The sequence below is a fragment of the Schistocerca serialis genome, chromosome 3 (assembly GCF_023864345.2).
Source record: "Schistocerca serialis cubense isolate TAMUIC-IGC-003099 chromosome 3, iqSchSeri2.2, whole genome shotgun sequence".
NCBI lineage: Eukaryota > Metazoa > Arthropoda > Insecta > Orthoptera > Acrididae > Schistocerca > Schistocerca serialis.
Window position 1 is genome coordinate 729,852,999 of NC_064640.1, and position 20,910 is coordinate 729,873,908.

General features: G+C 41.6%; 1 pseudogene; it reads right to left on the reverse strand.

Annotated features, from left to right (window-relative positions):
* Window positions 1–20,910, reverse strand: part of LOC126471164 (CLIP-associating protein 1-like) — a 245,149-nt pseudogene that overhangs the window by 137,915 nt on the left and 86,324 nt on the right.

A 20,910-nucleotide genomic window follows, 5' to 3' on the forward strand; every position in this document is an offset into this window, starting at 1 on the left:
GCCACTCACCGATTCACTCAAGACCATTGGAGAGAAGTTTGATGGTGCCCTGCTCTACCTGTTCAAGCATGTACCGACCTCAACATAATTTCTTTATGGGGGTCAATTTTATGAGCAAATGGAAGGAGTGGCAATGGGCAGCCCTTTATCACCAGTGGTAGCCAACCTTTTCATGGAAAGGTACGAAGAGGAGGCACTTGCATCAGCCACTTACCAACCCAAATGCTTTCTTAGGTATGTCGATGACACTTTTGTCACTTGGCCCCATGGCAGGGAGAAGCTAGATGACTTTTGGAACATCTAAATTCATGCCACCCAAGTATAAAATTTACTATGGATCTAGAGAAGGATGGACAGCTCCCATTCTTGGATGTCCTGGTCAAGAGGAAGGCAGATGGCACTCTGGCGCACAGTGTGTATCGTAAGCCCACCCACACTGACTTATACCTTCAAGCCAATAACACCACCCCGCACAGAAAAACGGAGTCTTGAAAACATTAGTTCACAGGGCTTGGGCTCTGTCAGATACAGAAAGTCTGGCCACAGAGATAGAACATCTACAGCTGGTGTTCAGCAGAAATGGATACTCCTCCACAGACATCCAAAGGGCACTTCGTGCTACCAGCCAACCACAGAGTACAGAAGAGGAGCCAGAGGAGGCGAAGAAGGTGGCATACCTGTCATATGCTGGACCTATTTCTGCGAAGATCAGCAGAATTCTCTCAAAATACGATATAAAGAGTATCTTCTGCCCACCCTCCAAAATTGGGACAATGCTAGGGAGTGTGAAGGACAACCTGGGGCTACGTAAACCAGGCATTTATAACTTCCCGTGCCAGTGTGGAAAATCATACATTGGCCAGACAACCAGGACAGTGGACGTCAGGTGCAAAGAACACCAGAGGCACACCAGACTCGGACAGGCAACCAAATCTGCCATAGCAGAGCACTGTCTGGAGCTCGGTCACTCGATGGACTATAACAACACCAAAATTGTGACACAGACTCCAAGATTTTGGGACAGTGTCATAAAGGAGGCCATCGAGATGAAGGTCACAGACAACCTAAAAACTGAGACAGCGGTTACCAGCTCAGCTCGGCACGGAGTCCGGCTCTGGAGCTTATCAGGGACCAACGAAAGGAACCAAGAAACTCCTCAAGAAGTAGTAACACCGCAACAGGAGCAGCGCCAGGCGGGTGCGGACCGCGAACGGAATGCCCGACAAACGACGGGCCTCAGACAGCTGCCACAGATGGAGACCAAGTCGGGCGCGGACATCTGAGGGAGCACCAGGGAAGAGACAACACCTTACAAGCAGCGCCAGGCGGGCGCGGACCGCGAACAGAGCGCCCGACAGGAGATGGCCTCAGACAGCTACCACAACTGCAGATGGTGGATGAGGCGGGCGCGGACGTCTGTGGGAGCACCAGGGAAGTGCCAGCACCAGGGAAGTGCCAGCACCTCAGGAGCAGCGCCTAGCGGGCGCAGACCACGAACGGAACGCCAAACACGGGTCCGGCCCCAGACAGCTGCCACGACCACAGATGGTGGACGAGCAGGGCGCGGACATCCGTGAGAGCACCAGGGAAGGGCCAAAACCTCAGGAGCAGCACCAGGCGGGCGCGGTCCGCAAACAGAACACCCGTCACAGGACGGGACTCAGACAGCTGCCACAGATGGCGACCAAGTCGGGCGCGGATGTCCAAGGGAGCACCGGGGAAGAGACAACACATTACAGGCAGCACCAGGTGGGCGCGGATGGCAGAGAGAGCACCCAGCGCCCTCTGGGCATAAACACTGGACAAGATCCTCCAATACGGCAGTCTCAGGTAGCACCTGAAGAAGGCAACAAGTTACGTGGCCGAAATATTGTGCCAGAGCGACACAAACATCCAGCAGTAGACCCAATTATTCCACATGTCAACATCAACAAAGATTACACACATTAAACGCTCCAGGTGATACTGCTAAATATAAAATAAACTTTGTCATTATCACAGATTCAAAGACAAACATGGCAAAAACCTGTCCAGGTGCTGATGCTGATATGGAACATAATTTACTTGTAGCAGATATTATGACAAGATTAAAGCAAATTAAAAAAGACTACAGATAAAGAAATGAGATGTTGAGAAACAAAAATGTTAACTTTTAAGAAAGAGTATACTGTACGTCAAAAATAAATAGGAACATGTAAGGAAACCTGCAGAAGCCACTGAAGAGTGAAACATCATTAGAAATACATATTGGAAGGAACAGAGAAAGATACTGGAGAGGAGAAAAGAGCAAGAATTAAGAAAGAGTGGATAACAGTGAGTATGCTGCATATAATGGATAAGTGCAAGAACTGTTAAGATGACAATTTAGAAAGGCAGCAGGCAGTACAGAAAACTGAACAATGAAGTAAGAAAGTGAACTGAGTAGGCTACAGAAGACTGGATGGGGAAACACTAGAGGAAATAGAAGAATAAGAAAGGAAAGTAAACTGGAAGGAATGTAGAAAACAGTAAAATTCTTACCAAGAAGATAAGTAAGGAAAAAAGGCAAACAAGGAATGTTAAATAAACATAGGAAGAAGACAGTATGCACAGAAGGGGATAAGGAAGTTTGGATTAATTATGTGGCGGAGTTACATGGCGTGCAGGCTGATTACACAATACTGGTTTTGGAAGATGAATGGAAACAAAATGAAGGAGACCGTGGTCCTAAGATATTGAAACTGGAATTGGAGACAGAAATTCAGAAGGTCTGAGAAAACAAAGAATTGGGCTGTGAACAATACCATCTGAGGAAATGAAGTGTTTGGTCCAACTTCAATAACCAGATAGACTGTGGTAGTAAACAGAATTTAGGAATTTGGCATCAAGACATACTTAAGATCGTTCTAGTACATTTATCTAAAAATGTGTAATGCAAAACAATGCAAGTAAGGACTATAGGACAACTAATTTTATCAGTCACGTTACAAAGCCTATAAAAAGAGTTATACTGAGGAGAACTGAAAACAAAATTGAGAAAAATATTGTGGAAGACCAGACTGGGTTCAGAAAGGATAAACGAAGAAGAGATGTTATAGGCTGTCTGAGAATGATTGGAGAACGAATAATGGAAATCAACCAGGAGGTGGGTATTTGGCTCACCGAGTGGGAAGAGGCTTTCAATAGAGTAATTGGAGAATTATGCTGAGAGTTTTAAAAGATGTCCCTGGTAAGATAGAAAGTTAATAAAGTAGATGTATAGAAAGCAAAAAGTAACAGAGACAGAAGAGACAAGCACTGCAAGGATCCTCACTAACACCAATGCTATTCAACATACATATATGGAGAAAATTGATAGTTAAGTCCACAGAGGAGGCAAAAAGCATTGTAGTTGGAGGAGAAATGATAAATGTTATAAAATACGTGTCTAATCAAGCAGTACTGGCAGAATCAGAAAAGAAGCTACAGAAGAAGTTGAAGAGTATTCCTAGAAGTGGCAAGGAATATGAAATGAGGATAAATAAAGGAAAGACAAAGTGATGACAATAAGCAAGAAGGGAGCTCCAGTTAACATATTCCTAGACAGAAAAAAGATAGAACAAGTAAAATCCTGGGAAGTTTAATGACATGCAATGGAAACCGTACAGAAGAAATGAGGAGAAGGATACCTATGGGAAAGAGAACATCTAAAACATGAAACACTATCATCATCTAAAAGAATTCCAGTGTAGCTGAGGAAAAGATTTGCTAGATATTATGTCTGTATCGCAGTGATATACAGCAGTGAATCACGTACAGTTAAAAAGAAAAGATACTGAAAAAGTTTTGAAATGTTGCCACAGAGAAGAACGCTGAAAGTGAAGTGGACCGACGGACTTAAGAATGAAGAAGTAATGAAGAAAACATGGAATGGAAGAAGATTATCAGAAGTGATCAAAAAAGAGAGAAAAGTCTTGGCTGGAGCATGTACTGCTTAGGAATTGTGTGCAACAAAGACTTACAGAGGGAAAAAAATGGAAGAATTGAGAGGAAGAGGTTGGAAGAGAATGAGCCTAATGTTTGACATCAGAAGAGGATGAACACACAAACAGTTGAAGGAAGATGCTCAGAACAGGACACGATGATGAGTCTCCAGTTGATTGGTTGGTTTGTTGGGGGAAGCAGACCAGACAGCGAGGTCATCGGTCTCATCAGATTAGGGAACGACGGGTAAGGAAGTCGGCCGTGCCCTTTGAAAGGAACCATCCCGGCATTTGCCTGGAGCGATTTAGGGAAATCACGGAAAACCTAAATCAGGATGGCCGGACACGGGATTGAACCGTCGTCCTCCCGAATGCGAGTCCAGTGTCTAACCACTGCGCCACCTCGCTCGGTGTCTCCAGTTGAGAACTGCTGTGAGATTGACACAAAGAAGAAGAAGAAGAAGAAGAAGAAGACCATGTCCAAGCGCAGCAGAGCCGTATTAAGGGTGTTCTAGGTTGTAACAAGGTGGAATAGCCATGGGTGGAGAGTAGAAGTGGATGAAGATCATGCACTTTCCTCCATCACTGGTCTGCAAACTCAAGAGTGAACAGGTGTTTCCCCACTCCTCTACCCCACATCATCACAAGAAGCAATTGCAGGGTGTTTAAAAAAGTTATACCAATCCTCCACAGCACGCCTTATGAATCACTGGTGGTGCATTGTGCCAACAAGTCTGGTGATGTTCATGCCTAATTTGTCATAGCAAGGAGAAGAAGTGCAGCTTCAAGTCTCTTTGTACTAGGAGAATCTCCTATTTTCCAAAAAAGGGTAAGATGATGACATCGTTGAATGTGTGCATTTCAAAGAGGAAGTAGATGAAGGTGAAGCACCAAAACCCATTACAGTCCTAGATTGTAATGCAACTAAATCAGATGTAGACACAGTGGACAAATTAGGCAGGACCTACATTACAACCTTTATGACAAGAAAATGAGCCATTGTAATTTTTTTTACATTATTTTGTACATTAGTGTCCTCAACAGCTTCATAATTTGGTTGTACTTAAATCATGATTGGGAGAAAGGAACCAACTACGAAAGAAGAATTTCTTCTCGGTCAGGGAACATCTCTAGTACAGAAAACAGAAGTTAGTAGGGTGTTCCAACTCCCTTTAAATACCTCCACCCTCAGCCTTCTTACACCCCCAGAACGCAATTTATCTCTTGATATGGTTCTAATGCACTTAGAAATGGTTCACATTTTAACATTTGTTCTTAATCCATTTTGTTTAAAAGTAAACAGTATTTTTATAACATTAAAACACTATTTTTAGTAATCTGCAGTTTTTCCATCCCAGCCAATGTAGTAACCATTAGCCCTAGAGAAACAACTGTATAGGATCTTTTTTTTAATTTTGAACTGGAACACGTTTTCACTAGAAGCACCAGTTCTCAAGAAAAATGAAAACAAGTAACCTTTATTCCCCCCACCAACCTGCCCAATCATACTCCACCAGTGAAGATTTTCAGTGTGTGTTCATGACACTCCCTCCAATCACTGTAAAAATATTTGCAACTATATCATTTTTGCCACTATTTGGTCTTCATTACTTGGGCTATAGTATAGGGAAGTGGGAAAGGAAATTGGCTGTATCTCTTTCAAACAGACCGCAATCCGTAATTGATTTATGGAAACTATGGAAAATATACACCTGGGATGCAAATTCCATGCCATAACCATTGTGCTCCAAATATTGACAGATAATTTGTATGTCTTTTCCTTACAAGATTACACATACTCCATAAAAAGTAAATGAAACCTGTTACTGCAAAATCTGTTCAGACCACGGGGGAAAGATTCTAGTAACCATGTATGAAAAGAAAGAGTAGATGATGATTATGATGATGATGTAAGGCATTCAGGGTCTGTCTTTTTGTACCACTGTTTACTTTTTGGCCTTTATTTTCATGATCTGAGACCAAATACCACTAATTCAGCTGAACTACAAAGAAACTCTTTATAATGTTCACCATTGTTTCTTGTAAGAAGGTTGTCAATAATGTATGTTACACCTAATAAAAATAAATACATCTTCCCGAAACACATTTATTTTTCTCTTTGAAATGTTGGGGGAAAAAAGAAAGAAGAGGAAGAAGAAGAATGAGGAGGAAAGGGGGGGGGGGGGGGGGGGGGGGACCATACTCCATCCTTTCATTTTATAATTTTGTTTCATAACAATTCCACATTATGCCAGTCTCAGACCTATGTATCATATGGAAACAGGAACACTGCTGAAAGTTTTAATGTATTCAATACATTCCTTACTTTGGGGAACTGTTGACTAAAAGACAAACAGATGCATGTCCTATTTTAGTCTAAGCTTTGGCTTTATTTCCTGACGACTTTGATTCGCCTGTTGACTTCAGGTGGTTTCAAAAGCATTAAAATGAATGAATATAGTTCCATTTTTACTTTGTAATATGCCTTCCCCATCAAGAGTGGGAGAATTGTTAACACAACACAGGTGAAATATTTTCAAATATGAAAAGTACAATAGCTTTTAATTGCTTTTTATATGTCCAAGTCCTCAATAATCTTAATTTCTGGTACTTGACAACATTGATCAATTAATTTAAAAATAATGTTGCAGCTCATTAGCTATGTGTTTTCCAAAGTTAGTGTCTGAGCTCTTTGAGTACACAATTGTTGATCTGGCATGACTGGTATTATAGTAATTGGCATACGGCAATGCATCAGAGAACCTTTTGGAACACAGCATATAAAATGCATTAATGAAAAATTTTTAACACTGCTGTACAATTGGTATATGAGGCACAAATGAAAGTTTTACTATGAGAAGAATAGTCTGACATCTAATCTCTGACTGAGAAGTACTAAATGATATTTACCAGTGACTGAACATAATGCATGAACACTGCTCCTACATCATGGAGTTGTAGAAAGCAAAATGCTCTCCTTCCTGGTAAGTCTAACCAACCAGTATCACAATAAAATTACCCCAGAGTATGTGTATCTATAATTAAATACAGTATTCACAATACTATAGAAATCCTAAATAGTTTCCCTTTGTAATATATTGTTTCTAATCCCAAATGGAAAAGGTTTTAATAGTTTTATTTAGCACATATTGTTATTGTTATCATCATCATCATCATCATCATCATCATCATAACAACAATATATTAACATTATGGACAATATCTTTGTGAGTAGGCTCCACCCGAAGGTCAGAAAGGGGAACTACAGAGTAATTATAATTAAAGTTAAACTTTCAAATGGCTGTGGAAATAACACCACTGGTCAGAATGATGTCAAATTGCAAACAGAATGTTATCAGAGAAGGGGGGAAATGTATGGCCGAAGAAAAATAAATAGTTACAAAATTTACAAAAATGGCGCTGTAAGCATCATAATTTAATAATGAGCGACTAAAAACGACAAATGAATCATACAACAACGCCTGAGGCGTACGTTTGACATTGAAACAAAGTGAACTGTTCAATGTGCATGGGTGCACAGGTGTGATATTGTTAGTTATGTAAGCCCATCCAACACAGCAAGGGTCATATCACATTGGATGAGAAAAATCAGTTTTTTAATTGTCCTGAGGCCAAAAACCACATAAAGCATTAATCAAAATCAAATTCGATTATTAATTTCCATGTGACTGGTGCAAAAACATGTTCAGTATGTCCACTATTTTCTGCAACAAGTTGAAATTGAGAAACAGCGTGTTCCACAACTGATCAAAGTGTTTTCCGGGGTCACGTTCAGAATGTGTTGCGCAATGTGTGACTTCAATGCAGCTAAGAATTCAATGCAGCAATCAGAACACTAAACACAACATGTTTTCAGATAGCATCACAGCCAGGAGTCACATGGATTAAGATTAGGTGATCAGGACGACCAGGCTGTAGGGAAATGGTAGCTGATAATTCTAGCATTTCTGAAATGGTGCTTCAGCAACTGCTTTAACTGGATTTGCAATGTGTGGAGGTGCGCCATCTTGCATAAAAATGATCCCATCCACACATCCACGCTGTTGGAGAGCTGGAATTATGTAGTTGCACAAAAGACACTCATAGAACTTACCAGTGATGGTACAGGTAACAGGGACCGGAAGCACCTGTCCTCTTCGAAAAAATATGGCCCCATGATAAATGATGCCGTAAAACCTGCACCACACAGTGACCTTTCAGGATGAAGTGGTACTGGTTGATTAGTGTGTGGGATTTCCCGATGCCCCATATTCGACAGTTCTGTGTATTGACATGTCCCTGTCAGATGGAAGTGGGCTTCGTCTGTCCACAAAATCTTCCACGGCCAATCATTGTCCCACTTCAATGCGAGCAAGAAATTCTAAAGCAAAGGTGTGTGCATGGGTGATTTTGAAAGGATAGCAAAGAAGGATTTTACACACAGTACTCACAGGTATTTCCAATGTACGGGCAGTTCTCCGTGCACTACATGTTTGCACACCACCACTAGTCTCCTCCTGCATTTGCTGTGGCCACTGCTTTCACTCATATTGAACCAATTCATTTCCTCCCTCTACCAAGGTGCACACCAAAAAGAAACCCAAATTTTGAATTCATTTTCTCCAGGCCCACGGCAGTCATCGGACCAACGACTTTTTTCAAACCCTTCTGTGCCAGTAACTTCTGCAGAGCAACGTGTGCACAGTCATCATTCTTGTAATACAGCTTTACAAGCAGAGCGTGATCCTGCACTGAGACAGTCATGGCGCATGTCGCAGATGCGCAAGGAGGAAAAAGCCGTGTACCCGGCGTGTTTCAGACCAACTTTAATGGGTCGTGCACATGACAGGTGTTTCCATTTATGTATTCTGACACATACAGTGGCCATCTATTGATCAATTTTCACACTCTTTTTTTTCTTCTGCCATTCGTTTTTCCTCCTCCTCCGATAACATTCCGTTGCAATTTGATATGATTCTGACCAGAGGGTGTTATTTCTACAGTGTTTGGAAGTTTAATTTAAATTATAATTACCCTGTATTTTCCCCTACAAGGATGTCATTTTCATTACACCAAACAGCGGAGCTGCATGCCCCACAGGAAAAAGAGTTGCTGTAGTTTCCCCCTGCTTCCAAGCATTCACAGAGCAACAGGAAAACTTCTGTGAAGTTTGGAAGGTAGGAGACACGAGATACTGGGCTGAAGTATAGCTGTAAGGATGGGTTTGTGAGTTGTGCTTGGATAGCTCAGTTAGAAGAGCACTTGCCCACAAAAGGCAAAGGTCCCAAATTCGAGTCTTGGTCCAGCAAACAGTTTTAATCCGCCAGAAAAGTTTCGTATCAGTGGACACTTCTGCCAACATTTATGTCCCAACTATTCTTGTGGTTAGATCAGAACCTCTGTCTACTTTAAATGCAGCAATTAACACCTGTACTTTATCACATTTTCCAAACTAGCAAGCTGCCGTCTCCCCCCCCCCCCCCCCCCCTCCCCCAATCCAAATTATGCATGCAGTTCTTGTCCGATATGGTGATTCTTGTCCAATATGGTGAAAGCCTTCCCAAATGTTACACCCGTAAAATGGATTTGCCCTATCTGCTATACAAACAATTCTCCTGTACCATGAACTGCCATTTCCCAGCTGTTTTTCCTACATCACTGTCAAACAACCAAGAAAGATTTCTCCTCATTCTGTGCCATCTCACTGACTTTAATAGCTCAATCAATACTCCACTGGATTTAGACTAATTCTTTGTCCCTCTAAAGGGATCGGTATTCTGATACAAATCTTTCCTACAGGTTACAAAGTGCTATTCAGTCATCTATCCAATCTCAAATATTCATTCATCCTAAACTATACCTGATATGAGTATCATGCTCTGTAAGTCATACCTCTCTGCCAATAAAAACATGCAACCAATGCATACTTCTGTATCCATCTTGTGAACGTCAAGTATTACCTCACGATTAGTACAGGAAACTAGCAAAACAGTCACCTGTCCTGCACTGTGGTGAATACTCAGTTGCAAAGCACAGTGGTGTTGACGTAACAGTTGTTTGCAGTAACTACTATATAACTCACACCATACAGCTGTAACAGCCCCATTGCTAAGCTGTCATGCATTTTTTTTTGTCATTTTATATATGCAGTAATGTAAATGCAGTTCTGGAACACTGAGCACTACCCATCACTCAATTACCAACACGGCCAAAGACTTTTAGTTCTTCAAGTTTAACCTGGGAGATTTTCTGTACCATTTTGTATTGACTTAAGTAAATTGCATCAATTGTTATGCAAAAACTGCAAGAGATGTTCTTGTTCTGCTATTATTTTGTGAACTTATGAACAATTAACGCTGTCACCTGTGGTGTCAACTGCACAGTAAATACACCTGCTGCATGATTTTGCAAACTGTTTTCTGGCACAGTGGCGGTATATAAAACAGACAACAATCACTAGAGCTTTATACAAGATAACAGTTGACAGCTGTTGTCTCACTACTTCTAATAACCACCTGTGTACTGCCTAAACATCAGGGCAAGTGAAATTGGGCATCTCGCCATGAGACAACATGTAGCTGAATCGGCCACAAATGGCAGCTCACTGCAGCTGTTGCCAAATAAAAAGGGAAACAGAGGGGGGGGGGGGGGGGGGGGGGGGGCAGATGGAGTACCAAGTAAGAATTTTCATACAACTATTTAGAACTACTGACATCCGTGCCAGGCTAAGTATAGTCATGGTACCACCATACTACTGAAGGTCATAACTGCTCAAACTTTAAGCAAAAGAACAACAACTACCTCATGGGGACTAGTTTTTAGGGAAAGAAGTAAACTTAATAGTACATTTTTGTGTTCAAGCTACCCCCCCCCCCCCCCCCCCCGAGTTTCTTATTTATATCGCAAATTTCCCAAAGATGTCCTCTACATCCTCTACAGATTCCATGGGGAAAATTATAATTTCAGGGGAGACCAGGAGATTTGGGAAATCAAAGATAACCTAAATCTGGATATACACACAGGTATTTGGAACACTTTGCTGTCGAGAAGGAAATCAATAATAGAACCGTCCACACCAACCATTTCCTAAATACAAATACGTGGCTTGTGAAAATAGACAAAGCCCAGAACAAGTCAGTCAGTTAATAAACAGCAGCTTTGCTGTTAAGATCGATTTTCTTCAGTATTTAGGAACTGCAATATGTGACATACCGAAAATATTCATACTTTATCAAGTGCAATGCCTTATTCAGTAGACGAGATTACTTAATTTCCGAAAACAAGTGATTCCATTTCAATGAGACAACTGTTATGCTGTATCAACATAGACAGCATGTGTAACTCTGAAGAGTTTCACCTTCTTCCAGAATATCAAGAGATGTTAACATACAGATGTAGGGACTCATTGTTTAAGACAAATTTATTTTCTGGTTTCATTCAGACAACTAAAATTGAGAATTAACACAAAATGTTTATAAATAATGGACATGTTAGTATGCAACAGGTATAAATCAGTGCGGCTGGTACTCAGATGCTGGGAAATCTATGATAGTCACTGATGGAACAATGTAAGATGAACGGAATGTGCCTTCAACTGAGGGATGTTCTTAATTCTGATTGCACACACAAACCTCTCATTAATTACAGACGCTTGTCTCATACTGTACACCATATTTACTCAATTATGAGAGTTTCTTCCCCCCCCCCCCATCAAATTTGGCAATTGAAAAATATGTGGCTGTCTTATATTCGCTGATTAAAATATTGCTGCAGTGTTCAACGTTTTTACATTGTTTAACAGATTAATATAGGGGCTGTCTTACATTTACAGATGAAGCTTTGGCTACTAATGATTTGTACAAATTTATTTACAATGATTTCACTTGAATAGTCTCAAGATTTCCCAATACACCGAAACACTCCACACAGTATCGACATTGCTTGAACAATCACGTGACATTTGACGCGTGGCACTAGTGCAAGGGATATGCAAGAAACTATGAACTAGCCACTACAACAATCTAATGTTCTGCTTAAAAAGTGACAATTTTGTGACACACAGGAGGAAATATCATTAAATTCTGTCAACTTGGAAACTTTTGGGGTATCTGAACAGATTTGCAATAAAAGTTCTTGTACATAAAGGGATACCATACACAAACATTTATGGTGCTTTTTAAGTAAAGGTTACATTCAAAGGCAAAAAGCTTGTCCTTCAAAACACATTACTTGATTCTGAACCCAAATATAAATTCTATTTGGTTATGGGAAACTGTTATGATTCACCAAATGGGTTACAAATGAGAAATTTAGTTGCTGTTCACTTATTACAATACTGGTGAAAAATATCACCAATTTTTAATCAGCTTCAGAACACGATTGCGACATTAATATCAAACGAGAATGAAAATTAAATGAGAATTAAAGGTCTAACAAATAAAATATATCACATTAAATTGACTGCAATTGTTATCATAAGAATAAATTACAGGGAAAAATAGTCATAGTGGAAGTGGCACCAACAGATGTCACTAGATAGCGGGAAGAGTAGAAGTTCGAGAACTGGACTGAACCATGACTGCAATCTTTTATTCATATATATTAGTTGCTGTTGTTACATATGACCTGCACCCTGGAAGATATTGCTGTCCGTGTTTCACTTCTGCTCAAGTACAGCATTACAGAAGGTTGGAGGGAGAACAGTGACATCAGCTTGGCTGAGAACTTCACTGAGTGCAAGTAGGAGTGGTGAGTGGGCAGCAAATTTTGTTCTGCTGCTAATCATGGTTATATGTTTCTGCAGAAGATCACAAAAGTCTAAATTGGGGCCAGTTGCATAGTAATGTATGCTCAACAGCAATGCTGTCAATGCCTACCGTGAGGTATGACGCGAACAACGGGGTGTGTCAGTTGCTGGTTCTACATAGCCAATGAGAGAGCAGTGGGCAGACGATATATTTGGAAGCAAGAGACATTGTAACATTCTCACATCAGTATAGAAGAGAAATCTGCTGTGTGTTCAGAGCAAAATAACTGTTTTCTCAAGTTCCGCCATAACGATGACCTCAGAAATTGCAACATATTCTTGGAGATATACCCAAATATTTGGGCCAACAAAGATATAATTTTCACAGCTGTCTTGTTATGATTATAATGATGATGATTAAAAATACAGATACCACACAACTGTCTTAAGTATTGTAAAAAAGGTAGTGAAAATATAAACTAATGTGAACAATTTCTTTTTGTTTATTTTATTTCTCCCTGTGCTATCAAAATGTTGACAATGAATAAATGGCGCAAGTGTAGAACAGATGCAATGTTATCTTTTTAGGTAGATACCTTATATCACTAAAAGTTTGGAATTTTGACCAACAGAATATGTTAAGAAATAAATTTTTCCTCAAAGAGCCACATAAAACAAAAAAAGTGGGAGGAAACTGGGGGGGGGTCTCATGTTCAGGTAAATACAGTACTGTATGTTCTAAACACCGTTTTGAAGACAACATGTTACTTCCATACATTAAGTAGTGCACAAGTTGGACACAATGGACCAAGGTGTTGTATCTGTACCCTATGTAATACGTATATATCCAGAACATACAACATGTAAAATGCATCCATTACATACAAAAAAATTTCTATTTTTAGTTAAGTTTAGTGAAACTGAATTATGTTTCACATAATGACCATAATTCCACTTACCTACGGGAACACTGCCGAGCTTCACTGTCTGCATCATACATTCCTTTCCTCAGAGCTTGTTGCAGGTTTGCAACCTGTTTTTCAAGTGTGTGAGCGGGCCAAAGACGAAGAATTAATTCAAGAAACTCACAACATGCTCGTCGGATTTCCCTCGATTTTGATTCCATATTTGATATTATCGCTGGTATCAGTCTGTTTGAGTGAGTGTACCTTATGAGAAAGCGTACTGTTACTAAGCCAGCAGTTGCTATTACCTGTGAATGAATAAATGAAATATAATTGTTAGGTACTCGGAAAATAATAAAATGGATGCTTAGGAACACTCTAGTGAGAAGAAGACTTCTTTGTAAGTTCTACTGATGAGTACATGCTGTCTCCCCTTGCAATTTCATATTATCAGCACAGATTTAATTTTTAATAAAGTATCCAGTCCCGCCCTATTAATGTTATCCAACATTATAGGCTGTTAATATCTTCTATCAAAATCTCAACCCTTACTCAATGTGTACTTTTAATGCTTCGATTTGTAGTAACTGTACTAAAAAGATGAGTTGCAAATGTCTTTTTTGGAAATAGCTCTTCCATAGTTACATTGTTTATTTTGACAGCAATAGTTTCAAGCCCACTAGCCATTATTTAGCACTCATGCACATTGCCGCCAGTCTAGCTGCCATCGTACTGTTCAGCGCATGCCCACGCGCCCGTGTGCCCCCCCCCCCCCCCTCTCTCTCTCTCTCTCACACACACACACACACACACACACACACACACACACACAGAGAGAGAGAGAGGGGGGGGGGGGACTGATGAGTCTCCTAAGTAATATGATTAAAGCTTGTCTGGCTTCAATGAGCAAGAATACTTAACAACAGGGTTGCAGCCTTCAAACTAGTAGTTACGAAATAACATCAATTCCAATAAGGCAGTAGCTTTGATAAACATTAAGGTGAGTTTGAGAAAGATAGGAAACAAGGATGGGTCACAAAGAATCCAGTTTAAGAGAGACTATAAGGACCGTGCACTAACCAACTGCATCACTGGGACATGGACTGGCCAGTTTTTATCACCCCCCCTCCCCCCGCCCTTCCACATTTCTGTAAATCATTTGACTATTACTTCAACTCTCATCCTAAAAGAATGCTAAAACATAGTCTTTCCACAAAAGTATTGTGTGTATTTCTATTAATACGACTAGGTGCAGCATCTCTTGAAGAGTTCAACTGGTCATAATTATTTCTGTAATTTATTTTTTAATATACTGGATTAAAAACGAAGCAACTTCTCCAAACCGCATATTCCAAAAACACACAACTGGAAACAACAACAACATCCATAATGTTACATATTCTTACACAACACTACATTACATTACTGCTACAAATATAAACGATACACCCTAAACAAAATTTCATTTACCATCATTTAACATTGCCTCCAAATAAAAAAGGTAACAATACAACAAATATATTATGAAATCATAGTGATGTGACTGACGGCCTTCTCTTACTGATTTCTCCTTTTGTAGTGAGAAATCTACTACTATATGGACAGAAGGCGAGCATGGTAAATCATTATCCTTATGTGAATCACATGGAATGATTCATGTGATATCACATACTGATACCACCCAAGGGTGTCGCGAAGTTGGCAACAGAATTGCAAATTTCCGTTAGACGCCGACAGTGGTCACGCAAAATCTGGTGGAACCAATGGTGTGCACCCACTGAGATCATGCCGCCAGCAACTCTGCACCACTTGTGACCTCTGTTGCCACAAAATATGACAGGTGGCAGCAGCCACTGAACCCACTTGCTCTTGGAGCCTCATTGTTACGACACCATCAATCATTTTGAGTACAGTGAGCCTCATCCTAGTTGTTATTGTATGAGATGGACCTCTTAATTCTTGCTGCCTTATTTGTAATGAGTCTATGTACACTTGGAGAAATACAAGTTAAGTAAATCTTCTGATTACTGTGTTAACTTGTTTGCTAATCATTTATGTTCCTGTCCAGCTTTCCTATGATGACAGTTGCCGTAACACACTGTAGTCCACATCTCCTTACCATTATGTATGAACTTGTGCACAACAATACAAAATCAGAAAAGGTATGGGGCATGGGTACTAATTGTCATCACTGATATTTAATTTGTAAACTGAAGCTGCTAGTAAGGAAGCAAAGGACCATCTCAGCTTACAAGTTGTTTGTTGGGGGGGGGGGGGGGGGGGGGGAAATCAGCTCCTTTGGATTTTCGGGACAGCTATAATATCCACACAAACAAAATCAAAACTACTTGGACATACTAGGTAGCTAAATGTTAAACACAGGAAATTCCAAAGAAGAGGTTGGTTTATGAAATTTCTACTTATTGTACATCCTTTTCTTGTTATACTTGTCAAGAATCTTAATATTTAAATAGTTATCTACATGAGGTCAACATACCTTGGCTGAATTTGGAATCAGATTAATTAGATTGCCAAGAATAATTTCTGCAAAGTGGTCAAACTTCGAGCCTAGGTGTTGAGACATAAAAGCTATTGTGCAGCATGCTTCTCTCACAACCTGTGACCTGTAACATTCAGAATGATGTTATAGTAAGATATCATTTCTAACACATAATTAAAGTATTTGCAAGATCTCAAACCTGTAGTAGCAATGTTTAAATATTGAAATGTGTGATATATTTCTACCGACATGTAATAACAGACTGTGTATTGTACCAAAAACACATTGGTGTAACAAACTAGGACTGCAGAGTCTGTGACATAATTCCTAAATACATGTGAAGGATTGAGTTCCTCTTGACACAAATGGCGACTTGTACACCAAAAAAATTTCTGAATCTATGCCGAACACAGACTGTACAGATACTTAACAGTTCCTATCTTGTTAATAAAAATTCATGAAATTTAGAAAACTGTAACTGCCTTTTTTTTACTATGACCTCTTTCTCTGACATTCCCTGAAGCAGGCCAAATACAATGTACAGGTTTCAAACAATACCAGTCCATATTATCATGCCAGTAATGCTACTGCACATTCGCACAAGTAGGGAAGCCATGTAATTAACACATTTACCGTAGCACTTATATTTTAAAATATTGAAGGAAGAGAATACTTAAATAAATCAATTATGTGCAATTTTTAATAATAATAATAATAACTGTCTTCATGTAACTCATTTAAGTCATTTGTATTTAAAATTAAATTACTAGAAAGAATGTGCTGAACACATGTTGATTAACTATAAATCTGTCATTTCTCACCCATCAGCACCTGGGTATAATCATGACATACAGGATATACAATTTGTCAATTTTACCGGGTATGCTATTTGTTAATTTTACCGGATCTACTATTTGTCAATTTTGCATGCATAATACATCTACAATCCATTTCAGTGCATAAGGAACTATACATCTTAGATCCATTCTTCTAATTTCTAATAGTGTTCTTATTTCATCTCACTTGGTTTTCATGCAGTGCATAAACCGAGAGAGTGCACTCTAATGTGTCAACTACCAAGGCCTAGCTCTAATTTCTTCATTTTCTTGAAACAAATAGATGCTGACGTCCTTCAGAAATTTTAGTATGCTTTAACCAAAACACTTCCCTAGTACTTATTAGGAACATTGTCTCCAAAATGCCAATTTTTTCAACATTATTATTATTATTTCATTTTTTTTTTTTTTTTTTTTTTTTTTTTCATTCAGGCCCACACGGAGACATGTCGGATGGCACCTAAGAGCCGGCGCTCAGCAGATGCTACCAACTGGCAGCTGCACCAGATGCAAAAATCATCAACGTACAACGCCAAGCAGAGGCCCATCAGAGATTACAAGTGCACTGATGGCTATGAGGAAGAGTGTGACGCTTAGCACAGAACCCTGTGGGATAACATTCTCCAGACTGTGAGTGGCACTGTGTAAAGTGCCAACTCGAACTCTGAAGAGCTGGTGAGATAAAAATTCACAGATAAAAATCAGAAGGGGCCCACGGAAGCCACAGTCATGGAGGGTAACTAAAATGTGATGGCACCAAGCCATGTTGTATGCCTTATATAGGCCAAAGTAACCGCGACAAGGTGCTGGGGGTTAGTAAAAGCCTGTCGGATGGTTCTTTCCAATCTGAGTAAATGGTCACTTGGAGATCGTCCTGCACGAAAGCCACACTGATATGGGAACAAAAGGCCCTGAGATTTGAGTACCCAATATAATCTGAAGCTAACTATCCTCTCAAGCCATTTACATTTGTCAGACGTTGGCTTCTTCCTGGGCTTAAGGACAGGGATAACAGTACAGTCTCATCATTGTGACAGAAAAACACCCGTGAGCCAAACGCGATTGAAGATCTTCAGGAGATGTTGCCTCTGGGGAGTGTCCAAGTGTTGGATCATCAGGTTGTGGATGGAATCCGGCCCTGGGGCCATGTCTTGTAAAGAGGTAAGAGCCATTCAGTGAAGTGTTCATTATAGGGCTCAGCGTAGTGCGGGATGGAACATAGGCATAAAACTCTGAATTTCTGCCGGAGAGAGGTAGCAGGATAGGAAGAGGACACCGGTGCCATCGCAAAGTGTGTCGCGAGCTGTTCTGCAAGGAACAATGGATCAGTGCACAGAACACCTTGGAGGTTAAGACCCTGGACAGCTGACTGTTGTTAGCCGCCCTGAAGGCTACGGAGCTTTGACCAAACCTGTGATGAAGAGGCATACATCCCCAAGGAGGAAACACAGCGCTCCCAGCATTCCTTTTCACTCTGCTTAATAAGGTAACGAGCCTTAGCATGGAGACACTTAAAAGTGAGAAGGTCGGTCTGTGAAAGGTGTCGTCATAATTGCTGCAGCGCCCATCGGTGGTCCTGGACAGCGACTGCGACATTCTTAGTCCACCACGGTACCGGTCGACAACGAGGGGGACCTGTGGACAGGGTGACAGCAGTGCCAGTAGCACAAAGATAATGGCAGAGATGCCTTGCACGACTGCACCAATGGAATTCAAGAGGGAGGTGTCGAAGTGCACAGCAGACATACACTCCTGGAAATTGAAATAAGAACACCGTGAATTCATTGTCCCAGGAAGGGGAAACTTTATTGACACATTCCTGGGGTCAGCTACATCACATGATCACACTGACAGAACCACAGGCACATAGACACAGGCAACAGAGCATGCACAATGTCGGCACTAGTACAGTGTATATCCACCTTTCGCAGCAATGCAGGCTGCTATTCTCCCATGGAGACGATCGTAGAGATGCTGGATGTAGTCCTGTGGAACGGCTTGCCATGCCATTTCCACCTGGCACCTCAGTTGGACCAGCGTTCGTGCTGGACGTGCAGACCGCGTGAGACGACGCTTCATCCAGTCCCAAACATGCTCAATGGGGGACAGATCCGGAGATCTTGCTGGCCAGGGTAGTTGACTTACACCTTCTAGAACACGTTGGGTGGCACGGGATACATGCGGACGTGCATTGTCCTGTTGGAACTGCAAGTTCCCTTGCCAGTCTAGGAATGGTAGAACGATGGGTTCGATGACGGTTTGGATGTACCGTGCACTATTCAGTGTCCCCTCGACGATCACCAGTGGTGTACGGCCAGTGTAGGAGATCGCTCCCCACACCATGATGCCGGGTGTTGGTCCTGTGTGCCTCGGTCGTATGCAGTCCTGATTGTGGCGCTCACCTGCACGGCGCCAAACACGCATACGACCATCATTGGCACCAAGGCAGAAGCGACTCTCATCGCTGAAGACGACACGTCTCCATTCGTCCCTCCATTCACGCCTGTCGCGACACCACTGGAGGCGGGCTGCACGATGTTGGGGCGTGAGCGGAAGACGGCCTAACGGTGTGCGGGACCGTAGCCCAGCTTCATGGAGACGGTTGCGAATGGTCCTCGCCGATACCCCACGAGCAACAGTGTCCCTAATTTGCTGGGAAGTGGCGGTGCGGTCCCCTACGGCACTGCGTAGGATCCTACGGTCTTGGCGTGCATCCGTGCGTCGCTGCGGTCCGGTCCCAGGTCGACGGGCACGTGCACCTTCCGCCGACCACTGGCGACAACATCGATGTACTGTGGAGACCTCACACCCCACGTGTTGAGCAATTCGGCGGTACGTCCACCCGGCCTCCCGCATGCCCACTATACGCCCTCGCTCAAAGTCCGTCAACTGCACATACGGTTCACGTCCACGCTGTCGCGGCATGCTACCAGTGTTAAAGACTGAGATGGAGCTCCGTATGCCACGGCAAACTGGCTGACACTGACGGCGGCGGTGCACAAATGCTGCGCAGCTAGCGCCATTCGACGGCCAACACCGCGGTTCCTGGTGTGTCCGCTGTGCCGTGCGTGTGATCATTGCTTGTACAGCCCTCTCGCAGTGTCCGGAGCAAGTATGGTGGGTCTGACACACCGGTGTCAATGTGTTCTTTTTTCCATTTCCAGGAGTGTATATAAAAGCCAACTGGCCCTGTAGAATGCCCAACGTTGGGGCCTGACGGCAGCAGGGGAACAATAGAATCACCAGAAAAAGTGGTCACTGTCACAAAGGTCACCATGGGATGACCTGTGTAGGGAAGCCACGAGAGCATAGGAGGAGACGATGAGATTGATAGCAATAAAGGTGCCATGAGCTGCACTGAAGGGGAACTGTCATTGAGGGGACACAAATCGAGGTCCATAATAAGCTGGTCAATTAAGAGACCCTACCCATTGAAGTGGCACCACCTACCCACAGTGGGTGGTGAACACTGAAGTCGAAGAGGAGAAACAGAGGCAGTTGCTGGAGTAAGGTAGACAGTTCAATGTAAGGAAGTGATCTACCTGGAGGGGGGTCCGGTCCGGCATACAGTTTTAACCTGCCAGGAAGTTTCATATCAGCGCACACTCTGCTGTAAAGTGAAAATCTCATTCTGGCATTCTTTATAGTCATTTTTTTTCCTTTCTCACTGGACCACACAACATCCATGAAGACTCTTTCAGTGCCAAAGGCACACTTTATTTCTCTGCTTTCTTAACTGTTAATATTGAATGTATATCTAGTTACTGCAATATTTACACTAGCAGTATTATCACTGTTACTGCGTATCATCACAAGCTTTTCTACATTTTTATTTCATCATATACACTTTGTCTACTTTGTTTCCCAAAGAAGATTAGGGTTCAACATCCTATCAGTGGCAAGGTTAGTAAAAATGGTGCACAACTTTGGATAGGGTTTAGACAGCAAAAGAAATCAGAAGTGTCCATTTCAAAATACCCAG